General features: G+C 33.3%; 1 protein-coding gene across 2 annotated transcripts in view; it reads left to right on the top strand.

The window, feature by feature from the left end:
- Positions 1-24,589, top strand: part of LOC145249599 (cadherin-like and PC-esterase domain-containing protein 1) — an 837,303-nt gene that overhangs the window by 45,944 nt on the left and 766,770 nt on the right. The gene's annotated exons all lie outside the window — the stretch shown is intronic.

Raw genomic sequence — 24,589 nt, forward strand, 5'->3', positions numbered from 1 at the left:
CTCCAGATAGTTTTTTAAATTCTTTTTCATTAGCCTGGTTGTTCCTATAATGACTGATATGATTGATACCTTCTTAAGATTCCAGTTTCTTTTCATGTCGTACATAAGTCATTGGTATTTTGTTATTTTCTTCCTATACGCTCTGTTAAGGCCAGCATCATTAAGAATTTTTACTTCAACTAGGATTGCCACTTCCTCCTTCTTGTCCCATATTACTGCCAGGCTTAATTGTCCCATTTTCTAGCTGTAGGAATTTCGTAGTCATAGTGCACGGTGTATGACTTATTTCCAACTGTTCTTTCTGGTACATGTTCCCAAGATTTGCTACTACATGGGATATTCAGGTTTTTACAGATTTTTCAATGGAGATATTTACACACTTCATTGTATTGCATTGTATAATAGCCATCCCCCAACAGGACTTTACAACTGGATGTCAGGTGGCTCACACTCTCTACTTCTGTGTGGCAGAACCTACACTTGTTGTTATTGCTGAGACCACTCATCTTTTTAAAAGCATTGGTCATCAAGCCTTGCTTTTGAGCGGCCATTATCATTCTCTCGTGACCATAGTGAATAGATCCTTTTTTAAGCCAATCTACAGAGCCTATCTCTATATTCCTGTGATAGTTTATCCAGGAAATACTTTGAACGTTGTTGGTTAACCCATTCTGCCAGTTTTCTACAATCGAAGGTCTTAGTGTATTTTTGCCGACTCTTTTGAGCTATTTCTGTTCTGGTCTTGCTTTCTGTTTCTGTTTGATTTGTAAGACAGTCTTGTGCAAAATGTTTGGCCAGTTTTGTGATGGAAATAGTTCTACTGGCTTCTTTTTCTTGGTGTTCATATACCATTTTAAGGTTTGGATTCTGTGGGCTTATCAGATATTGACCAGTGCTAACAATAGTGGCTCGATGTTGATGGTTAATCTCTGACAAACCCATACCTCTTGCTCCTTTTGGTAGATACAGTCTTGGTAGTATATACTACTCGGTATAATGTTAACATTTTTATTGTTTTAGTGTCTAGCCTGTTAATTTCTTTCTGTGGCCAGTCAACAATACCAAAGCTATACGTCACCACGGGCATAGCTAATTGGTTGATGACAGTCATTTTCTTTTTGTTTGTCAGTTCTGTTTTGCTTATTTTTTCTCTCATTCTGCCATGCTGAATTGCATCGTTTTTTTCTATGCCAGGATATTTATATTTAATAAGATATTTATACTTTTTGTTGCTCTTCTCTCGTGGGTCTCTAGTCTCGGTATCCTCATTTAGCTCTATGTTTTCTATGCGGATCTTCTTTCCAGTTCTGATAAAGCACTTGCCATATTTATCCAGACCGAATTTCCTACCGATATCTTTAGAGAAGGTATGTACAATTTGAAATAGCTAACTTAATTCGCCATCTGAACTGGCATATAGTTTGAGGTCATCCATAAAGAGCATGTGGTTGACTTTTTTTATTTGGTTCTTGTTGGTGGCCCTGGCTCAGGTTCTAGGCACTCCCACTTTTATTTAGTAATTTGCTTGGTGGATCTATTACAAGCAAAATAATAAGGGAGATAGACTATCTCCTTGGAAAATTCCTCTTCGGATTTTTATGTCTGGAATTGTTAATTTTCCATTATTATGGGTTAAAGTCCTCGTTGTTTGCTACATCTTCATATGCATAGCTATGTTTGTTTTTTTTATTATCGGATGAATGTTATATCGATCAAGGCATTGCAGCATCCATGTATGGGATACACTATCATATGCCTTTTGATCATCGATCCAAACCATGCTCAGATTTCTTTGCCTCATCCTACGGTCTTCAAGAAAAGCTCTGTTAATCAGCAACTGATCCTTGGTGCCTAAGCACTTCCTCTTTTTTTTTTATTTAACTTCAGTTTTGACATCGATATTTTATTTTCGAATTCCACTATTTGATCGGAATCATTCTGATATGATTTCGTTTTTAAACTTTTGTACAAGGGTCGTTCTAAAAGTAAAACCTCCTATTTTTAACTAAATTGAAGAACTATCAAGACGGGAGTGGTACAATTAAAATGAGCGATCATTATTGCTCCATAATTCATTTTTCTACGTAGTCACTCCCATCCTTAATGCACTTTTGCCAGGGATTCAATGACGCATATCTGCTTCCGACACACGCCCATGATAGGGGTTGCTTTTTTAGAGTCTTACACCGTCAATATCTTTAGCAGAAGGATGAAACTTTCAAATCATAAATGCAAAAGATCAGTCATCATAACAATACATTTTGCAGTCCTCTCTAATCCGTTCGAGTAAAATAAGAAAAAATAGGAGGCATTACATTTGGGACGCCACTCGTACATCCATCTTCATTTTCTTGCTTTGAAAATGTTTTATAGACAATGTTTCTGTTTAAGACATTTAATCTTACATGTGTAACATAGAGCTCTAAAATAATTTTTTTATGGAGCAATTCTGGTTTCCGATTGGTTGTTAGCAGAACATGGCTCCATTTGATTGATCAGTTCTCATCGGCAGTGTCTATAAGTAGAACCTTCCAACTTTGTTTAATCATACCCTTCCACATATGAACAAATATTTCAACACATTCTATAAAGGAAACTATCTTTCTTCGTGCATTGACTAGAGTATTCAGTTTGAAATTCTGTATAGATTCGCCAGTTCGAACATATGCACCTGTAACAGAACGCAGATGTGTGTATGACAGCAGCAGTAGCTGTATGCAAATGATTTAGTCGCGTGTAATGTAACGTCACGGCGAGGAAAAAAGGAAAGACAAATATTTTTAAAAGAAAAACGTGGCCAAGAAAGGCAGAAATAGACATGTTACAAACGTGGCCGAGAGCAACTTGGAGAGATGTGTCCTAAATATGGTCGGACAAAAACAAAGTAGCATTTGTTCGACGTGGTAGAGTCTTTTTAAGCACATTGAAGTATGAGAAGACTTTTGAACAAGAGACGAGTAGTTATTCTGGAAGTACCTGTAAATAAATGTCTGTTGTTTCAACTGAAAAAAAAGTGAGTCGAATTTTTTCCTTGTCTTTGTTTCCTTGCGACTGTCTGCATACAACGTGTGGTGTGGTTTGGTTTGGTTTAGTTTGGTTGGTTTGTTTTACGGCATATCCACCCTTATTTTGAAAAAAGAGTTTTTATGCTTCACGCTTTTTATATCTTACAATATTTATTTTTAGAGTTTGGTTTGGTTGTTTAGTTCTATGGCATATCAACCCTTTTTCGGGTTATTTAATGCCGAATCCAGTTATTTTAGAAATAGTATTCATGTTGCATTCAGTTATTTTATAGAAGATATTTATTCTTCAATCACTAGTTTGTAGTGTTTGGTTTGATTGTCTTGTAGTGAATTTTGTTTTTTGCTATCTGCTCTACAGAACATGAATGAGTTTTGCAATGGGAGATGGAAAATGGTTATAATATTAATGTTTGGTTGTTTGGTACATTTTAAGTTAGGAAACCAGTCGGGAAGTGGGGAGGAAGAAAGAGAAAGGGGGAAAAAGAGAAAAAGGAAAGGGGGGTTGTTTTTGGTTTTGTAAAAGGGAATAGAAAAACAACAACAAAAATCATCAATGTTAGGTGCATTTCGTTTAAGGAAGCCAATATCTTTAGACAGCTCGAACCACGTGCGGATCGTGAGTGTTGACATGACTACGTTACAAACCTGAAAAAGGATTGCATCGACAGAAACGTTGTTAAAATAACATTCAATACCTCCGCTCAGTCTCGAAAGACAAAGGATACCCATTGTAGGGGCAACTGCGTATGTCATTGTGAGGCAAGGGTTGCACAATATGCAATCTCACCTCTCTTGAATCGGCACTGTTTGAGTCCAATGGCAAGAAGAAGTTAAGGATGATTGAACACAATGCCGAGATAAGCGAAGAGCAAATAAAACACCTGGAAGTCGCAAATGGTCAGCCATTTAGTACTGACCAGGTTCAATATTGCTTTACCGGTAATCCAGCGGCAACATTATGATTATGCCGTACCACAAGTAACAACAAAGATGAGAATAGTTGTCAGAATAATTCAAATCGTTCCAATGAGCACCGAAAATTTGAAAATCCCATCATATATATATATATATATATATATATATATATATATATATATGACTTGAGTGCCATCAGCTAGAATCGAAACCAATACATACAATTCTCCACTCTTATTCCTTAGTCTATGAAAAACGCCTATACGCATATGTTGAAGACAAGATTCAAGCAATCAAGCAGGCATATTCATATATATATATATATTTGCATGCATATATATATATATATATATATATATATATATATATATATATATGTAACTATTAGCAAGGAGAAATATAAATATATATATTTCTCCTTGCTAATAATTACATATATATATATATACATATATATATATATATATATATATTAAATAAGAAGAATAAAATAGTAAAATAATTAATAAGAAGAATAAAATAGTAAAAATAGGTATAACTAGTTAATTTTCTTTCAGCAGTGGACGTGACTGGATTGTCAGTAAGTCTTTAGCCCAATATCATTTCAATTGGATCATTTTACTTGTGGACACAGAGGCAAGTGCTGATCGAAGGCAAACCATTGCCATCCATTGATGATCGAAGCTTTGTGATATTCAAATGATTGATTTCTGTAGTTAGTATTTAGTATTTATGCGGTGTCAATACAAAATGCTATGCTTTTTCACAAAGACGATATTGAATCACAATTTTATTGATATGATTCCATCTTGATGTTTTCAAAGCGTAAATACCAATAAATCCTTCCTGAATACGCGATGAATGGTCGCAAAATAAGAAATACGCAACTAATTTAGAAATAGGACGTCAGTAAACCACACATTTTATGGTAATCATGTTATTACCTAGCGCATGTAATTTTATCAGAAAAACGGTATTAAATAGTGTAAAAATTGTAATTTAAAAAAACAAGATTATGACATGCTGTACGCATTGGCGTTAAAATCAGTTTAATATGTATGAAATATGTGGCAAATGCTTTTAAAACTTTTATTTTAATTGTTCTAATTAGTTGCAATCTGCAGTTAACCCAGTAAATGAACCATTTCTTACTGTATTTCTGTCTATTACATTCAACCTCTCTCACTGCGAAATAATCATAAATAATCATATCTAAGTTACGTAGAGCCCAGAAACACACACATACACTAACAGATTAACGTGGAAATTACACCTTATACATCGTATTGGCTAATATTTTACATGCACTATTAAAGATTCATCGTATTGGCTAATATTTTACACACAATATTCAAGATTCATCGTATTGGCTAATATTTTACATGCAATATTCAAGATTCATCGTATTGGCTAATATTTTACATGCAATATTCAAGACTTTGATTTTAGCATTTTTATAAAACAACAAGTAGAATACCCGTTCTATGATAGGTATAAGCAATAAATATAGCAACAGATTTAAATCTTAATGTTTTTTTTTTCTTTTGGGAACATGGTTCTGTTTTCGGCGTCTCATCCACAAATTGTCATTTTTTTAAATGTCCACATTTTACTTACGCTATTGTTTAGAGTACATATGCCATAATTTCGCGACATACATATTATTGAGGCTTACGCCCCCACTGATTCTTTTAAAAATATATTACTAAATATAAACTAATATTTTATGTCGAGCAATTCTTTTCCCTATTAAAATTTGTGTATCTATCTTATTTAAATAAATTGGAGGGAATAAGCGAGTTTTTGCGGGTGTCCTACTTAAATAATGCTTACAAAAATAACTAAGTCATGTCACTCACCTTGTTGCCGACAATATATATTCCAAAAATACATAATGATTGGTTTGTAAATACATAGAAATAAAAAATAAAATCAACATATATATATATGTATTAGTGTTGAGACGATTTTCGGAATCGGCATTGAGAATCGGAGAAATCGGAACTTTTGGGAGTATCGGAATTCGTATCAGAATCGAAAACATTGTGCCTAAAACCATTCCTTTAATTATAATTTTTATTTGATTTGGCTTAAAACAAAATCTTCCACTGCTGGTAGTCTCCATATATAATAAAATGATAAATATTAATCGATATTAAACTATCAATAAATTTAAAATTTATAGATTACTCCTAGAAGTATATATTTACGTTAGAGAAAATATTTGTTTTACAGTAATCTGGAAAACAACTTTGTAAGTAAGTATTTAGAAATTTATAAAGAATCGGAATCGGAATCTGTAGTTGTATCAGAATCGAGGATTTAGTTCGGAATCGGTAACTGCATCAATATCTGGAAAAATATTGGAATCGTCCCATCACTAATATGTATCCTCTAAATGTAAACATTACAAAAAAAAATGTGTCCATTTTACTCGCCATATTGCCTAGAATATATATTTAAACATTCAAAATTATTAATTCACTACCTTATGAGATTATAGCAGAGAGAAAATCAGAGATGGGTGCAGGGAGAGAATGTTTTTGTAATTTTTTTTTATTAAATTCTCTTTCAAGAAGGGACACTGCCTCTGAGAGATAAGAAGGGGGCACTATGAATTACAGGCTCTGTTTATAGGGACATTATAAGTGGAGAGATGTGCAGCAAGATGCTTGTTTACATTATATTTAAATATCTGCATGTTGACACAGTTAGGAAAACGGGGAACAAGGAAGGAATTTCAAAGATAAAAGGTTCAAGGAAAGAAGCTATTTAAATAGAAAATCCTCCAGCACCTTTGGATGTCTACAGTGGTTGGGGTGTGATTTTGCTCCTTGTCGGATTTATGTTGAGGGAGCGGAAGTGCAGCAAGTACGTCTGAGCACATTCCATTGAAGTACTTGTAAAACAAACACGCAAATCTAACATCAGGACGATGGGACAGTGACTGAAGCTTTGTGCTTTCTAGAATTAATTTTCCTTCAAATTTTCCTTCTTTGTATATTAGAACGATTTCTTACTATCTAAAGTTTTAGAATAGTTTTCTATGCTAAGTTATGCTACAGATTTTTGCTATTTTTTTAATGATAAATCAGAAACTAAAAATTATTGTTTTATAAATAACTAACAGAACCCGTTAACTCGAGTTGCCCGGTTGACACAGCCTTCCCGCTTCATAAAAAATTAAAGTATGGTTGTTGCTGGTGGCCAACCACAACCTCCTTATGTTAAGGACGGCTGTCGGAATAGACACCCCAACCTTCGCATGTTTTGAATGGCTTTCGGAATAGACACCCCAACCTCCCCATGTTAAAAACGGCTTTTGGAATAGACAAGTAATTGTTTCTATCAAATTTAAATGAAATTTTCGTAATTAGCACAGTCTAAAACCTTTAAAAGTCGTCATGTTAAAGAAAATTGTGAAGATGGAACTAATGTAAAAATTCACACAAAAAAAAACAAAGTAATTCTTATTTTAATTGTCATTTTAATTGTCATTTTAATTGTTATTTTAATTATCATTTTAATTGTAATTCCTTATTGAGATGAGTATTATTTATATTAATTTATTTATTGCGGACTATTATTCTCATCTTTATTAGTTGTTGTTTCACGATGTTTCGGCCAACTATTCCTCTGGCCTTCGTCAGGTGGTAACCGCGACGGATAGGAATTTCGAATCTCCTATCTGCATTCTCAGCAATTACTGCCATCCGTAGTTGTTGTAATTTAACCACGTTTTTGCCACGTGGCATAGTTGATAGAGACGTTGAATCTCTACGGTTCAAGATGAGCATTGTCTGAACATAGCGGTTTCAATCCTATCCAAAGCCGGCCAGAGACGACAACAACTACGGATGGCAGTGATTGCTGAGAATGCAGTTAGGAGATTCGAAGTTCCTATCCGTCGCGGTTACCACCTGACGAAGGCCAGAGGAATAGTTGGCCGAAACGTCGTGAAACAACAACTAATAAAGATGAGAATAATAGTCCACAATAAAAAAATTAATATAAAGTAATTGTCTTCTGTATACAGCGACGCTAATCGGTTAATATGTTTAATTCATTTTTTTAGCGACACCAACAGGTTAAAATGTGTAATATTGTTGGTTTTTTTAGCGACGTCAATCGCTCAATATGTTTAATTTTTTTCCGCACGATTGTCATATGTAGAGTGCGACGACAATATTTTTTTTTACAAGGTGATCACCACTTATCAAGGCCCGGAAGCCACTCAGTGATAAGGGTTATTGTAAGTACAGTACTTTAGTATGGATATATAATAAAGTGTCTACTTAAAGGGGCGGTTCATCAGGAATTTGTTTACGTTGGACTTGAAGACATCCAGGTTGTAGTCAGGTGGAAAGCAGGCAGACGGAACAGAGTTCCACAGGCGTGCAGTTCTAAGAAAGAAGTTTTGTTCATGGAATCTACGTTTTGATTTAGGCATAGATAAAGAGTGGGGAAAGTTTTTGACAGTGGATTCAGCTAGACGGGTGTTTTTCGTAAAAAATTGGCGAGGGGGGACAAGAGATTAGAGTTCAGACGAGCACCTGCCATGGAAATAACGATAAAACAAAGATAGGCTTGCAACGTCTCTTCTGTGGGAGAGAGGTTGCAGGGAAGAGAAAAGGGCATCCCCTACTAAGCCACGAAGTCTATTTTGTACTCTGTCAAGGCAGGATAGGCTATTTTTAGCAGCTCCTGCCCAGATATGGCAACAATACTCCATCCTTGGACGTATTTGGCTTTTATATAGATAGAGAATTGCGTCAGTAGTGAGATATCTTCTGGAGCGGTAGAAGGATCCCATCATCTTTCCAGTGACCTTGGCAACAGACTTGATGTACATGTTCCATTTCAGATCAGGAGTGAAGGTCAAGCCCAGAAGCTTGTCAAAACACGGGGCTTCTCCTAGACGAGAGCCATTCATTTCAATTGATGCCAGATGGGAATCAGAGCGTTGATGATGTAAAGATAGGAGCTTGGTTTTAGATGCATTAAAGGTAACCAGCCACGTCTTCACCCACTGAACCACGCGCTCAAGATCAGAGGAGAGAGAGAATCAGAGAGAGCTTTGTTATTTACAGTCTTTGATGGGTGCCGTAGATGGTCGTGTCATCAGCATAGATGTCAACGAATGATTTAAGTATGTATTTAAGGAGATCATTGATGTAGATCAGGAAGAGAGTTGGGCCCAGGATGGACCCTTGAGGGACTCCCGCATTAATACTGCAGGCCTCTGATTTTTGTCCATCAACCACTACTTTTATGAGCCTATCAGAGAGAAATGATTTAATGATAGAGAGAACATTTACAGTTATAACTAGCTGGAAATCTTGTGAAGTAGGCTTTTATGCCATACCTTGTCGAAGGCCTTTGATATGTCAAGAGCAATTGTCATAGAAAGGAAGCCTTTGTCAAGAGATTAACTAATCCTATGAGATATGACCGTTAGCACAGATGAGGTAGATCTTTCCGTATGTAAGCCATATTGCGTGTCACTAAGAAGGTTATTTCTCCTGAGGTGGTTGACTCTCTATTTAATATGGATTCCAGCAACTTACTCATGACACACAAGAGACTTATTGATCTGTACTGAGAGGGAGATGACTTATCACCTGAGTTCTTAAATACAGGGCATACTGATGAGGTTTTCCAGAGTGTTGGAACGCACTTCTCCTTAAGGCAACGCTTAAACAGTTTCGTAAGTATGGGAGCAAGTTCTGGTTGAAGCTTTTTTAACACTATAATTGGGATGCCGTCATGGCCAGTTGCTTTACTGGAATCAAGGTTCTTGATTAGCTTAAGTTTGTTGTTTTTTAGCGACACCAATCGGTTAATTATAATTGTTTAATTAGGAAATAATGCGATGCAGTCAGATTATAACATTCGGCAATAATACGAAACGTGGAGGTGGGGGAGAGAAGAGTGATAATAAAACGGCGTTTATCAGAACTCTACACTGTTTAATGTTTTTCACGGTGTTAATGCGTAGCGTAAAATTAGATAAACGTAGAAAATAAAGAAAGAAATAGATAGTAAATGATTTCTTTCTAAAAAGAAGATTCATATTAAAACATATTTCTATACATATTACTTTTTACGAACACTCTTCAACATTAACAGTATTTTATATATTAGATTATATATATACCACTACCATGTCCAATATCAGAGGTCTACGTTCCAATCTTCCAGAGGTTGAATGCCGATTACAGGAAACCAAACCAAACCAATCAGAACTAGCTCTTTCAAAGCTGTTTAAGCGTTGTCTTAAGGAGAATTTTTTCCAACACCTTGGTAAACATAATCAGTATGCTCCGTATTTAAGAATTCAGGTGATCGGTCATCTCTCTCTCTCTCTCTCTCTCTCTCTCTCTCTCTCTCTCTCTCTCTCTCTCTCAGTACAAACCAATAAGTTTCCTGAGCGCCATGAGTAAATTGCTGGAATTTATGTTAAATAAAGAGATGCCCAACCACCTCAGCAAAAATAACCTCTTTAGGCACATGCAATATGATTTCCGTTCTGCTAAATCTACAGCAAATGTGCTAATGGTTATATCTCATAGGATTAGCGAATTTTTCGACGGAGTCTTCCTTTCTAGGGCAATTGCTCTAGATATATTAAAGGCCTTTTATAGAGTATGTCATAAAGGTCTACTTCACAAGATCTCCAGCTACGGTTTAGCTGAAAATGTCTTCTCACTTATTAAATCATGTCTCTCTGATAGGTTCATAAGAGTAGTGGTTGATGGGCAGAAATCAGAAGCTCACAGTATTAACGAAGAGATTCCTCGTGGGTCCATTCTGGGCCCAACTCTCTCCCTGATCCACATTAATGATATCCACAATAATATCCTAAGATCATTCGTAGACATTTATGCTGACGACACTACCATCTATGGCAACACTGCAAAAGCCGATGACCAAGTTCTCTCTGATTGTCTCTCCTCTGATCTTGAGCATATGGTATAATTAGGAAAAAGGCGGCTGATTAATTTTAATGCACCTAAAACCAAGCTTCTATCTTTATATTATCAACGATATGATCTTCGTTTGGCATCAATTGAAATGAATGGTTCTCGTATTGGGGAGGTTCCATGTTTTGACAAGCTTCTGTTTCTGAACTTTACTCCTGATCTGAAATGGAACGCGTATATAAAATACGTTGCCAAGGTCGCTGGAAAAATAGTGAGATCCTTCTACCGCACCAGTAGATATCTCACTGCTGATGCAATTCTCTGCCTGTGTAAGAATCAAGTACTTCCAAGGATGCCATATCTGGACAGGAGTGGTTGGAAAAATTTATCCTGCCTTGACAAATTTCAAAATAGACTTTCTAATCTAGTGATGCTCTTTTCTCTTCCCTGCAAACTCTTTCTAACAGAAGAGACTTTGCAAGCATGTCCCTGCTTTATAGTTATTTTCATGGCTATGCTCATTTGAGCTCCAATCTAATGCCCCCTCGCCAAACTTTGACGAAAAACACTCATCCAGCTGAAACTGCTATCAATAATTTCCCCCGTTCTTTATCTGTGCCTAAACCTAAACGTAGATTCCATATAAAAAGGCGTTTTTCTTAGAACTGCACGCCTTTCCCTGCTGACTACAATTTGGTCGTCTTCAAATCCAACGTAAGCAACGTAAACATGAACTTATGTAATTCAATTTACCAAATTTCCACTACTAATGAATACTACGATATTGTCCAATTGACTACTGTAGACTCATTAACCTTTATCCTTGAGTGGCCTCCAGGCCTTGATAAGTGGTGACTAATTTGTCAAAAATATATATATATATCACGTTCCTTTTTATTGACACGTGCAAGTAATACCATTAAATACACGGTTAATATAGTTGACGAAAGTGAGACAAGTACAGTATTCGAGGCTGCATCTCGAAAAAAAAGGAAAGGCATTGGTGCAAGTGTCATCCTTGGCCGATTGACCAAGAAGACGTAGTCCTTGACAGCTGAATAACTCATTTTTAAAACTCTGTGGTTATGCTCTTCGTTTATTCTCAGCACCGTGCATAAAACTATCCTTATTAGGTGATATCACTGACGCAAAAACCAGTGTGAACAAAGAAGCAACGTGATACATAATACAGTAGAACCCTAGCATACGGTATTCTCAGGTTACGATGTAGAATACGATGTGGAATACGATGTTTTTTCCGACCCCTGGTTACGGTATGGTGTTATTTATGGTGTTATTTATGGTGTTATTTATAATGTTATTTGATTATATACTATACAGTATTTTGTTACTAATTTTTAATTCCATATTCCGTGGTTTACTGTATAGAGTAAAAAATAAATTCCAATATATATATATATATATATATATATATATATATATATATATATATATATATATATATATATATATATATATGTATGCATGTGTGTGTGTGTGTACATATAGACACACGCATATATATATTTATATATATGGTGTCATAGGAAGTATCTCTGTATCTATCTATCTATCTATCTATATCTATCTATGTATATTTATATGCGTATGAGTGCGTGTATGTTTCAAATAGAGTGTTCGAACGATTCTCTCCCCGAAGCAGAGTTATACAATCCAATAATTTTGTTAATTACCAAGTTCTTATATTTTCTATTTTAGAGTTCTGTGTTAAGCAGCATTTACTGAAATTATTATTCCTTTACGAAAAATAATTATGTGTTGAGTATATTTTTAAGTGGAAGTCTCATAGCTTCCACACGGAATTGGATAAATGATATATTTCGGAAAGAAAATCACAATGTTCTCTCGACGGTAATCGCCACGACTACGGGCGTGTCGTTCCACGGAGGCGAGAAGGACACATTTAAAGCCTGCAACTTGTCAATGGAACAAAGCCAAGATAGTGATTATTAATTCATATCAAAATCCTCTTAAGCTATCCGTTTTTGCCTCTTTTCGCCTTTTCACTCGTTTTTTTTTTTTCTCATCTGTAATTTGAAAAGGAAAAGAAGGCTGATAGCAATAAAGACAACGAATCATTATTCATTTATATTTTATCATCTCGCGTGGTAATCCCTCAAATATTGCAAGATTTAATGATCGCCATGAACAACGGAAAGTTGTGAATTATAAATGAACTCTGCGACTGATCACATGTAAACTCATCACCTTAGCATTATATTGTTTTTTATTCTACTGTCAAGATGAAATAAAAAACAGCTTAGCCCAACCTCTTGAAATATATATATATATATATATATATATATATATATATATATATATATGCAGTAATTTATGAAAATATATATGGCAATTAAGCTACATAGAATTCTCCGCATCAAGTCCTCGTTCAGGGCTCATCAGGCTAGCACGACAAGTTCTCACCAGGATAAAACGAGGAAAATTCTTTGTAACTTAATTGACTTACTGCCCATCTCTACTGACGTATTGAGCACTGTTGAGATTATAACTTAAAATCGATAAATAAAATACTATATCTCTTTATAACATTTTAGGTAGATACATAAAATAATATATATACATACATATATATATATAATTTTTAAAATATAATTATCCACTGACACGTGTTTCGTCGTCTACAACCCATCAGAGAGGCTGAATATATATATATATATATATATATATATATATATATATATATAGTAAGTTATGAAAATATATTTATGGTAATTAAGTTATACGAAATTTTCCGCGTTACATCCCAATAAGTTCTCATCAGTTATATATATATATATATATATATATATATATATATATATATATATATATTCAGCCTCTCTGATGGGTTGTAGACGACGAAACACGTGTCAGTGGATAATTATATTTTAAAAATATATATATATATATATATATATATATATATGTATATATATTATTTTATTTTATTTCATTTATTTTTTCCGCCTTACATCCCACTGATTCCCAAGCATCCACCCGCTAAATCATATATTTCTACCGAGAGATATTTTTAAGATTTATACAACGTATTTAAGTGCAATTGTTTGAATCTCTTGCACTTGGCGCGCCGAGTATATTTGTCAGAAAGTTTTTCAAATTTCTTTTCATGAGTCTAGTTGCTCCTATAATTACTTGAATGATAGGGGTCTTCTTAAGATTCCAATATCTTTTCATGTCATACATGAGACCTTGATATTTCGTTATCTTTTCCATTTTCCGTCCTGTTTAATCCAGAATCATTGGAGACATTCATTTCTTCTTCTTGTCCCATATTACTATGTCAGTTATTAGAGCCCCGTTTTCCTAATTTTGTAGCTGTAGAAGGCTGCATAGTCATAGTCGATGGTGTATAACTTATTTTCGACTGTTCTTTCCGGTGTATTTTCCATGACTTGCTGCTGTAGTTGATGTTCAACTTTTCACAGATCGTCCTCTATTGTGTCGCGTCGTATAGTAGCTGTCCCCAACAAAACTTTACAGGATGCCTGGGGGTGACTGAAACTCTTTACTTATGTGTGGCAGAACCTGCGCTTGTTGTCATTACTGAAACCTTTCATTTTCTTAAAAGCATTGGTCATCAAACGTTGATCTTGGGTAGTAATTATAATCCTCTCCTAATTATAGTGGAGCGATTCTCTTTTTAGCCAGTCTGTAGAGCCGTCCTTATCGATATAAGCCTGAGTCATTCCAGGCTGTTACTTGGCCCAGTCTTTCAGCTTTTACTATAGATGTTCTTGGTGTAATTTTGGCAACTCTTTAAAAGCTTTTTCTTGGGCAGACTTGTTTTCTGATTTTGTCTCATTTATAAAACAGTTTTCCCCGAAATGTTGGGCCAGTTTTGTGATAGAGGTTGTTCTGCTGCTCTTGTGTCGTCATATTGGTGCAATGTTGTGGGATTTTTATTTTGGGAGCTCATCGGATATTGCCCGGTACTGACAATAGTGGCATACCACGCCTCCTGCTCCTCTGGTCAGATATAGCCTACGCAGACACAAGTTTCTGTATGTTATTATGTACAGTGTGGACAATTTCTGCGCTTTAGTGTCCAGTTTGTTTATGTCCATTTATGGACAGTCAACAATGCAAAAGCTGTATGTTATCAATAGAATATTACAAAAGTCATGCCTAGTTGATAAATGGCAATGATCTTGTTTTTGTTGGTAAATTCTGTTTTATATATTTTACTTATACGGCGTATATACTCACTGTCAATTTTTCCTATCATTCTGGTATGTTGGATTTAATAGTTCTCTTCTATGTCAAAGTATTTGTATTTTCCAGATCTTCTAGCTTCTTGATGTCATATGTCGAGGCATAGCAGTTAAAAGTTTTATTTAGAGCCAAACTAACCGCAAATTTATAATGAGCATCTCTGACGTGATGTCCTTACTCATGTCGGAAGTATTGAACCTTTTTTAAAATTCAATATTCCAAATCGAATGCGGGAGACGTGTAATGGTAGTCCATATATAATAACCGATCCGTGATATATATTTTTTTTTAAATCTGCTACCCCCACCCCTTCCCAAAACACCTTTCGTTTATAATTTATTACGTGTGACACTTAAACAACTTTGGGTAAAAAAATTGTTTTATAATTCTTCTATTCTACCTCCTCCTCCTCTTCGTCCTTATCCTCCTCCTTCTCCTCCTCCTCCTTCTCCTCCTCTTCTACCCTTAATACACTTACAACTAATAATAATTATAACTGTCAGTATTGGAAAAGTAATACTTCTTTTATTACTGCTACTACTACTACTACTAATAATAATAATACTAATAATAATAATAATAATAATAATAATAATAATAATAATAATAATAATCATAATTATAGTAAAATACAACTAACAATAATAATCAATAGTGAATTGTGTACTAACTTTTAAAATGTCAATCAGATTTTAACGATTGGTTTTGTTGTACTTTGTTAGCGGTGACGGGGAAAATTATCCATTTTAATAATTTGTTGTCTTAATTTTGCGGATGTTTTAATTATCAAATATTAAACATGGTTTACGGACTTTTTTTTTACGAAGTATAAAATAATTGATATATCACAAATTATTAAAGTTCTGAATTTTGGAGATGAGGAATGATTGTTTATAATACTTTTATTGATTGGACTATTGTTCCCATCTTGAGTGTTATTTGTACAACGTTTCGGTCGGTTTGGCCTTCGACCGTCTTCAGGCATGTTGGTTGTTGTTTGGAAAAAAAGTTGCTTGAATAACACGAAGAATGAAAACAATAGTCCGATCAATAAAAGGAATAAAATCACAAATTATTATTATGATTAGCGTTTTCAGCAAAAAAACTCTCTTAACCCTACCAATATCTCCAAGTCATAATAGTTAGCACTCACTTTCTTTATCTCTTGGTTGGAGTTTGGAAGCACCGCAGGAACTTAGGGTTTTGATAGAATAAAAGGAAAATATGTTTTGTTTTATATGCATAATATCATATTGTTTTATATAAATAATATCATATTGTTTTATATGAATAATATCATATTGTTTTATACGAATAATATCATATTGTTTTATATGAATAATATTATATTGTTTTATATGAATATTATATTGTTTTATATAAATAATATCATATTGATATGAATATTATATTGTTTTATATAAATAATAACATATTGTTTTATATGAATATCATACTGTTTTATATGAATAATATCATATTGTTTTATATGAATAATATCATATTGTTTTATATGAATAATATCATATTGTTTTATATAAATAATATCATATTGTTTTATATGAATAATATCATATTGTTTTATATGAATAATATCATATTGTTTTATATAAATAATATCATATTGTTTTATATAAATAATATCATATTGTTTTATATAATAATATCATTTTGTTTTATACGAATAATATCATATCGTTTCATATGAATAATATCATATTGTTTTATATGAATAATATCATATTGTTTTATATGAATGATATTATATTGTTTTATATGAATAATATCATATTGTTTTATATAAATAATATCATATTGTTTTATATAAATTATATCATATTGTTTTATACGAATAATATCATATTGTTTTATATGAATAATATCATATTGTTTTATATAAATAATATCATATTGTTTTATATGAATAATATCATATTGTTTTATATAAATAATATCACATTGTTTTATATGAATAATATATTGTTTTATATAATAATATCATATTGTTTTATATGAATAATATATTGTTTTATATAAATAATATCATATTGTTTTATATTAATAATATCATATCGTTTTATTTGAATATTATATTGTTTTATATGAATAATATCATATTGTTTTATATGAATAATATCATATTGTTTTATATAAATAATATCATATTGTTTTATATGAATAATATCATAAAATCCAACAAGAAAAACCGAAACAAAAAGATAAACACTATAATGATGTCGTATCTAAATACAGAATTGCAAATTGTTTTTATATGACGAATAATTTGCGTGGTGAACTAATCCAACAAAATCATAAAACAAATTAATATTCCAAAACCAGAAAGTTTGCAAAGATTCAGACAACAAACATAACGTTATCGTTACATGTGCACACCCCGAGACCAATACGTTGTATGCAGAGTACGTCGCAAGGAACAGAAGACAACTAAAAACTCGACTTAGTTTGTTTTTTTGTTTTTCGTTGAAACACCAACATTTATTTCGGGGTACTTTTCCGAATAAGACTTGATCGTTATCCTTCTCTCTAATCTGTAGCTCATTATTGAAGTATCTATCTTCTTTGGACTGAGGAAAGAAACGATATTACATTTTCAGGAGTTTAATTCCAATTTAAATCATATTTAGAGTGTTTTAACTCAAACCACGTCTCGGTAAAAGAAAGAGAACATAAAAAGCAGGATTAAGTATAAATGAGCTGTTAGCGTGATTGGGAAAAAGTTTTTAAATATAACATTTTCAAACCCTCAGCTAAACCACAGACCCCAGAAAACGAGATTCTACTTTTTATATTTTGGACTTTTTTCTTTTTTTTTTTTTTGTGTGTGTGTGTGTGTGTGTGTGTGTGTGTGTGTGTGTGTGTGTGTGTGTGTGATTACGTGCGAACACTTTTCAAAACCTTCCGAAAATAGAACAGTAGCGGATTTGCTTTTAATTCAACTTTTCTGTAATTTAAATTTATTTATGTTAATTCTTTTTTTTTTTTAGTTATTTGGAAAATTAGAATGACCTAGAACTGTAGTATCATTTACATTAAATTTATATGCGAAACCGATCCCACACTTTTAATTGTTTCTTTTTTTCTGACATCGTTTGGAAGCTGTTTACACATGTTAAACTCATGTAATTAGTAATAGTCATGAAACAATTTCAAAATGAAATTTGGTAACGATAAATACCTTTGAAATAATTCGTTTATTTAAAGCGATGTACGCACGTACGTGAACTCTAGAAATGGAATAATAATATAACGCATCCGGCGTCACGTCAGATAATAACATTCCAAAAAGAGGCAGTACGAATTGAAATGATTAAATAAAGTCATAGGAATATTTACGCATGAATATGAAATCTAATTAAATAGAAAAAGATAAAATAAAATTTAATAGAGTTGCCATTTTTTTCTAAATAGCTCGTTATAGTCTGTAATGTATACTGTTATATAATACGTATTTGGACAGTCTGATATCCAATATTTTGGGGGGGAAATGGCAAGGAAAGTATAATTCCGAATAAAAAGTTAATGTTCGCGATGTCATAGAAAGCATATGATTAGAAGAATGTTATAAGAAAATGAAATTAAAAAATGATTATTCGAAGTATTCCCGCGTTGACTACGAATTGCGATCTATATACATTTTTATGCAATCCGATATTCCTTTATTCCGCGAATACCGTTAGAATGCACGAAATAATGAAAGCGTTTTTTAAAGGAATCGTTCATTATTTTAGATTTAAAATCCAGGGTAGTATATAGACAATCGTAAGGATAAAAATACGAAATAATTGAGACTTAGCATTTGTAATAGCGTTAAAATATTTTATATATTAAATAATAATAACTATTAAACAGGAAATAGCTTTTTCGTACTTATTGCGTAGATGTATGATATTATTGATTCGACATATGCTTTTGCAGCAACTAATATAGACTTTCACCGTTTTAAATATATTCAATAGATGAAAATACTTTTATAAATAGTTTGTCAGTAATTTTTACTTTCACCATTTTAATTGGACATGTTAAAAATGAAAATAACCAACGTTACCAATTCCCACAATGTTTTATCACTGTCCACATGAAAAACAAATTGACTCTTATTCTCGAGTCGTCTTTGCGCTTTGATAAGCAATGACCCGTTAGTACATCAAAATGAGAAGGGAAAATATATATATTTATTACTGGCCGATGCCTGGAAGCAATGTCTTGCTGTGGTTTCATAGATGTAAATCCAATGAAACTCCGGTGTTTATAAAACAGTGCTCGATGTGAAAGACGAGTCGTATAATTGTATAATATTATTTATTTATACAAACATTATTAGCTGCATATGTTCATACATGTTTCAGCTGTGATTTATTTTTCGAAATCCAGTGTCATTAGGCCTATAGTCTCAAGACTATAGAGTTGACACTATAGTCGATTGATGACGCTGTATTTTGAAAAGCATTACAGCTGAAACGTGTATGCACATATGTAGCCAATAATGTTTGAATAAATAAAGAGAATTGTAATATACTTATATTACGTACACACACACACACACACACACACACACACACACACACACACATAAACGCGAGGGGGATTTAACAAAACGAGATTTAAACGTGAACTTGCGAGGTATATATATATTTCACACTTCCGGTTATAAAATAGACGAATATTGGCTGAAGAGAGCTTGATAAGGATACCTTAAACGGTCCTTATTATCGGGCTTGAAACCGACGGTACCAATGATTTGTCTCATCTAACAACTTTCTGTACACAATATATATATATATATATACATATATATATATATAGATATAGATATAGATATAGATATTGTTATTGTTGTTATTTTTCAAGCGATAACTACGGTTAATATTGGCGCCGCCTCGGAGGCAGTTAAGCTACGCTGATGAGAGGTAAAAAACCTCGAAACACGCGTGTACGTAGATTACTGTTTTAAAAATAATAATATATATATATATATATATATATATATATATATATATATATATATATATATATATATATATATCGGCGTTAGAGAATCAATTCGTAGTGAATTAACGGAAGGGAAAGTAACTCTTTCACCTGATTACCATTTATACCTTAAATGGATGGTATCTGTGAAAAGAGTATCGTTTGGAAGTGTTATTGGCGCTGTTAATCAAGCGAGGCTTAATAACGATGCAGTCACCATTCCCAGAGAATCTCTCGCACCTTGATTACTTTTCACACTTATCAGAACGCTTCTTGTTGAAAGTGTGTCACTCAATAGAAATACCTTAAAGTAAATAATTGAAATATGCAGCCCCTTTTTTTCGTTAGGAAATTAAATTAATGATTGTGTTGTTGTTGCTCGCACTTAGTACATATTCTGTTTTACTTTCTCAATCTTTGTTGCTTTTGTTGCAAATAACATGCGTATTACTTTTTTTTTGTTTCAGAATGGCGATTTGATTCTTTCAGATAGCAAAATAAATTTTCTTTAGTGTTTATCCACAGCAGTTGGGTCGTCAATAGATTTCTATCTATCTATCTATCTATCTATCTATCTATCTATCTATTTGTTTGTCTCTGTCTCTGTCTGTCTGTCTGTCTGTCTCACTCTCTCTCGCTCTCTCTATCTATCTATCCATCTTTCTATCTATCTCTGTGTCCTTAAGAGAGAGTAAGGAAGAGAGAGAGAGAGAGAGAGAGATCCCCACTGGATCTCTCTCTTTCTTTCTCTCTCTCTCATTCTTCAATTTTTCTTATCTTTTTATCTTTTCTAGGAATGGGGCATTCTACAGGATGTTAGACATTAACCCCTATTTTAGAAGCTTTAACCGAGAGATCTTTTTAGGATTCTAACCTCTGTGTGTGTGTGTGTGTGTGTGTGTGTGTGTGTGTGTGTGTGTGTTTGTGCGCAATTTTTTTTATTTCTCTTGCACTTTTTTATCAATCAATAACAGCGTCCAAGCGGCTTTGTTTTCGCAGATAAGCAAAAATCTGTGTTCGACGACGACAACACGGATGTATAATTGTTTATAGACTCACCGGAAAGCAAAAATACAACTGCTGATACAAACAAATAGAAAGAGAAACACCGTTACATTATAGGAGAGACAGACAGCTCTTTCTTTTTCATTTTTTTATATCAGCAATTACTGTCACCGATATATGTATAAAATCATTTTGCCCCGTCATGAGTCGATTAGCAATAAACTAACGTTTTCTCACAGCGCAAGAAAACAAAGTAAATTGTGAGAAAGTGGACCTCTAAGAATTGACCATTCAGCAGACCGACAGAAAACAAGTCATTCTCAGAAATGGCCTAAACTAAGCCGGTCTGATTTTTGTAGAAATAAAACCTGGCCTCTATTTTGCAATAACGCGTTCCTCTTCCAACGGACAGACAGTACACAGACACAATTATCCATACACATTATACGATGTAATAATGAAATAGAATAATATTTGAAAGATATCAAATATGTGTCAAACACCCAGCAAGCCGGCTAATTACACATGAAAGCTGATATTGAATGAGAGTCAGTCTAATATCAAAATGGTAGACAGTTTATTACAAAGATTTTTTTGTCTATTCGTGGAGATTAAACAAAAGGAAGCACGTAGGTCGTTAATCGGAGTTTACGTACACTTTAAAATTGTGAGTGCTTGAAATCTCGGTCGATGCTTAACACAATCTTACGGAAGCCCATAAGCGTAGTTTTCGCGCGATAATAGTTCAATCATTATCTAAATATTTTTTGTATCGGTGGCGTAACGTCACGATCTGTTATCTTCTTATGACAACAATAGATGTCTGGTCAGTGGTAATTATGCTATACAGAATCTTCTAAATCGATAGCAAAAAATGCATTTCATCCTGACGATTCCCAACGAAATGAAAAGTCGAACATTCGGTGTAGCTTAGTTGCCATATATTGTTTAACTTGCAACCTAGTTCTGCACATGTATTGATCACTGTAGAACAATAAAACATATATTAAGCGAATGCAGCAAACTAGCCTATTAGGAATATAAAAATAGATTCGATCAAGTGGAATGATGCAGACAATTGCATTTTGAATACGCAACTTGATATATATATACTAACAGGCCGCCCGGAATTGTCCGGTCGTAAAATACGCTTAAATATGATAATCGAATCGAAATCAAAACGTTTAGCATACGATTTACTTTTTTCTTTAAGGAGCTATGAAGACATGTTTGCTGCAACGCTAAAAATTCAAACATGAACCAATAGCTATTATGTAACGCATGCATATTCGTAACGTCGTCGTAATTTCTTTTAATTTTCACATTTTTGCACCGACTTTCCCCGGCTAAAACCGAAATATAAACTTTCGCGTGGGTTTGAATACTCTATATATTAAGATTCATGTCTGTAGACTAAAAACTGACAGAAAGGTTTGGTAGGCAAACTCTTTTAAACAAAAATATATACGCATGTATAATCATATATAGAAAGAGGTTTGTGTTTACTATAATCTTTTCACGCAAATATTACGGTATAAATCATGTAGAATATTTGCATGAAATATAATTAGACGTATTAGTTAACTAATGATGATCCTCCCATGAGAAAACCGAAAATTTAATAGAGAATTAATTCAAATGAATGTTTAAAATAAAATGTAAATTAGCTTGATCTTTTGCAGATGAATGCAATTCCACGACCTATATATAACAAAGTTGTATTTTCTTTTTAAAAAAATAGAAGAAAGGTTTGATTGACGGATATCAATACACAAAAAGAAAGCAATAACAGACGCCACATAAAAACTTCTTATGTCTAAACTTTTACCCACCATCTTATGTAATTTTGAACACCATTACAAACACATTTATTTGTTATAATAAAATTCTATCTTACTTTATACGAGTGACATCATCACGAGTGACTAGATCTATAAACGAAGTAGTTTGCATTTTCCCCGTTATTTAGATGAACATTATTTATACATTAACGTACTACTAAATTGCGACAATATTTTTCTCGGTGATGGTCACAAAGTACGTGTCCAATTCAGTAAAACGTTATACTGTAAAACTGATCCCCGACGAGAAAATCATTTTTTAAAATTTTTTTTACAATTTTACTTTTTTCTTATCTGAGAGTTTAAGTTTGTTATAGATGATATTAACGTGAAAAAAATGTAAATTAGTGGATTTACATGGGGGGGGCATTTACATAATCTTAATAAAAGAGTTGTACATCAAACTGGCATCGAGCCTATGTTGGGGTGAATAGGAAAAAAATATTATTTTTCACTTTCGAAATCATAAAAACACATTTTCATACTCTAATCCTGAATTACGTTCAGATAAATTATCATTTTCATTACTTTTCATTTAGTCTGTATTTGACTACATTTACGCCAGTTTTTTTACTTCCTTTGTCTGTCTAATAATATACGCCGCCCAAGTACAAATTTCCCCTTTATTACATTGCCTACGGATATACTTATTTGTTATATATTGAATTTTCTTTTATTTTTTTTACTATCGTTGTTGTTTTGTTTAGTTCTCTTTTCAGGACTCCTTTTCCACACTGTTCGGACATTAACTTTTTTTGTAAGGTACTTTTTTTTTACCTTACCAACAACGAAACTCTTTCCTTTAAGCTGACGATTCTATAGGTTTTAGACTATGCTGAATAAGACAACATATTTTTGGCGAAGACAAGTAGTTTTTGAGATATAATGGCATATTTTATGCACTGTAATTTACTGTTCTATGCACGCGCAATAAAAAGTTTTCTTCTTTCCGCACGACATTGCCACCAACCCCAATTTTTTTTTGTTTATAGTCCTTGCGGGTGGGTGTGCTGACAACATATATAAAGGTTGAACTTAGGGCAAATACTCGAACAGTCATCCCATTCATAAAATGGGGTGTCTATTCCGAAAGCCGACCAACCTAGCTATGGTAACAATACCATAGCTAGGTTGGTCGTGTCTATTCCATACGATTTTATGAGGAGGTTAGGGATATATATTCCAAAAACCCGTTCTTAACATTAGGACGTTGGGGATTGACCACCAACAACAACCTTTTACGAGGCGGTTGAATGCTTCAATGGAGCAACGCTGGATAACGGGCGCTGCTAGTTGTTTATAATTATAGTTATTTTCATCCCTTTTCGAAGTAAATTTCTTAATAGTAGAGCACTGTATGTTGAGATGAAAAAAGTCGGTCATTTCGTCTATGTGCGTGATTGCGACAGTTTAGTAGCTCCATTACTACAGACCATTCTTGTGTTATGTCTATGTTTTCATAAATATTTAGTTTTACTTGAATGACGTGGTGGTTGACTGTGACTCTGTGGTTTGTTTCGTGCTAATGGATACAAAGATGGTTCTGTTGAAAGATTCGAATCCCACGCACAATGAAAATCAGCACTTCTTTCAACATTGATTTCGGAAGAATGTATTACTTGTGCCTGTAGGTCTA

The sequence above is a fragment of the Euprymna scolopes genome, chromosome 28 (assembly GCF_053919585.1).
Source record: "Euprymna scolopes isolate OS-2025 chromosome 28, ASM5391958v1, whole genome shotgun sequence".
In the NCBI taxonomy this organism is placed as follows: domain Eukaryota; kingdom Metazoa; phylum Mollusca; class Cephalopoda; order Sepiida; family Sepiolidae; genus Euprymna; species Euprymna scolopes.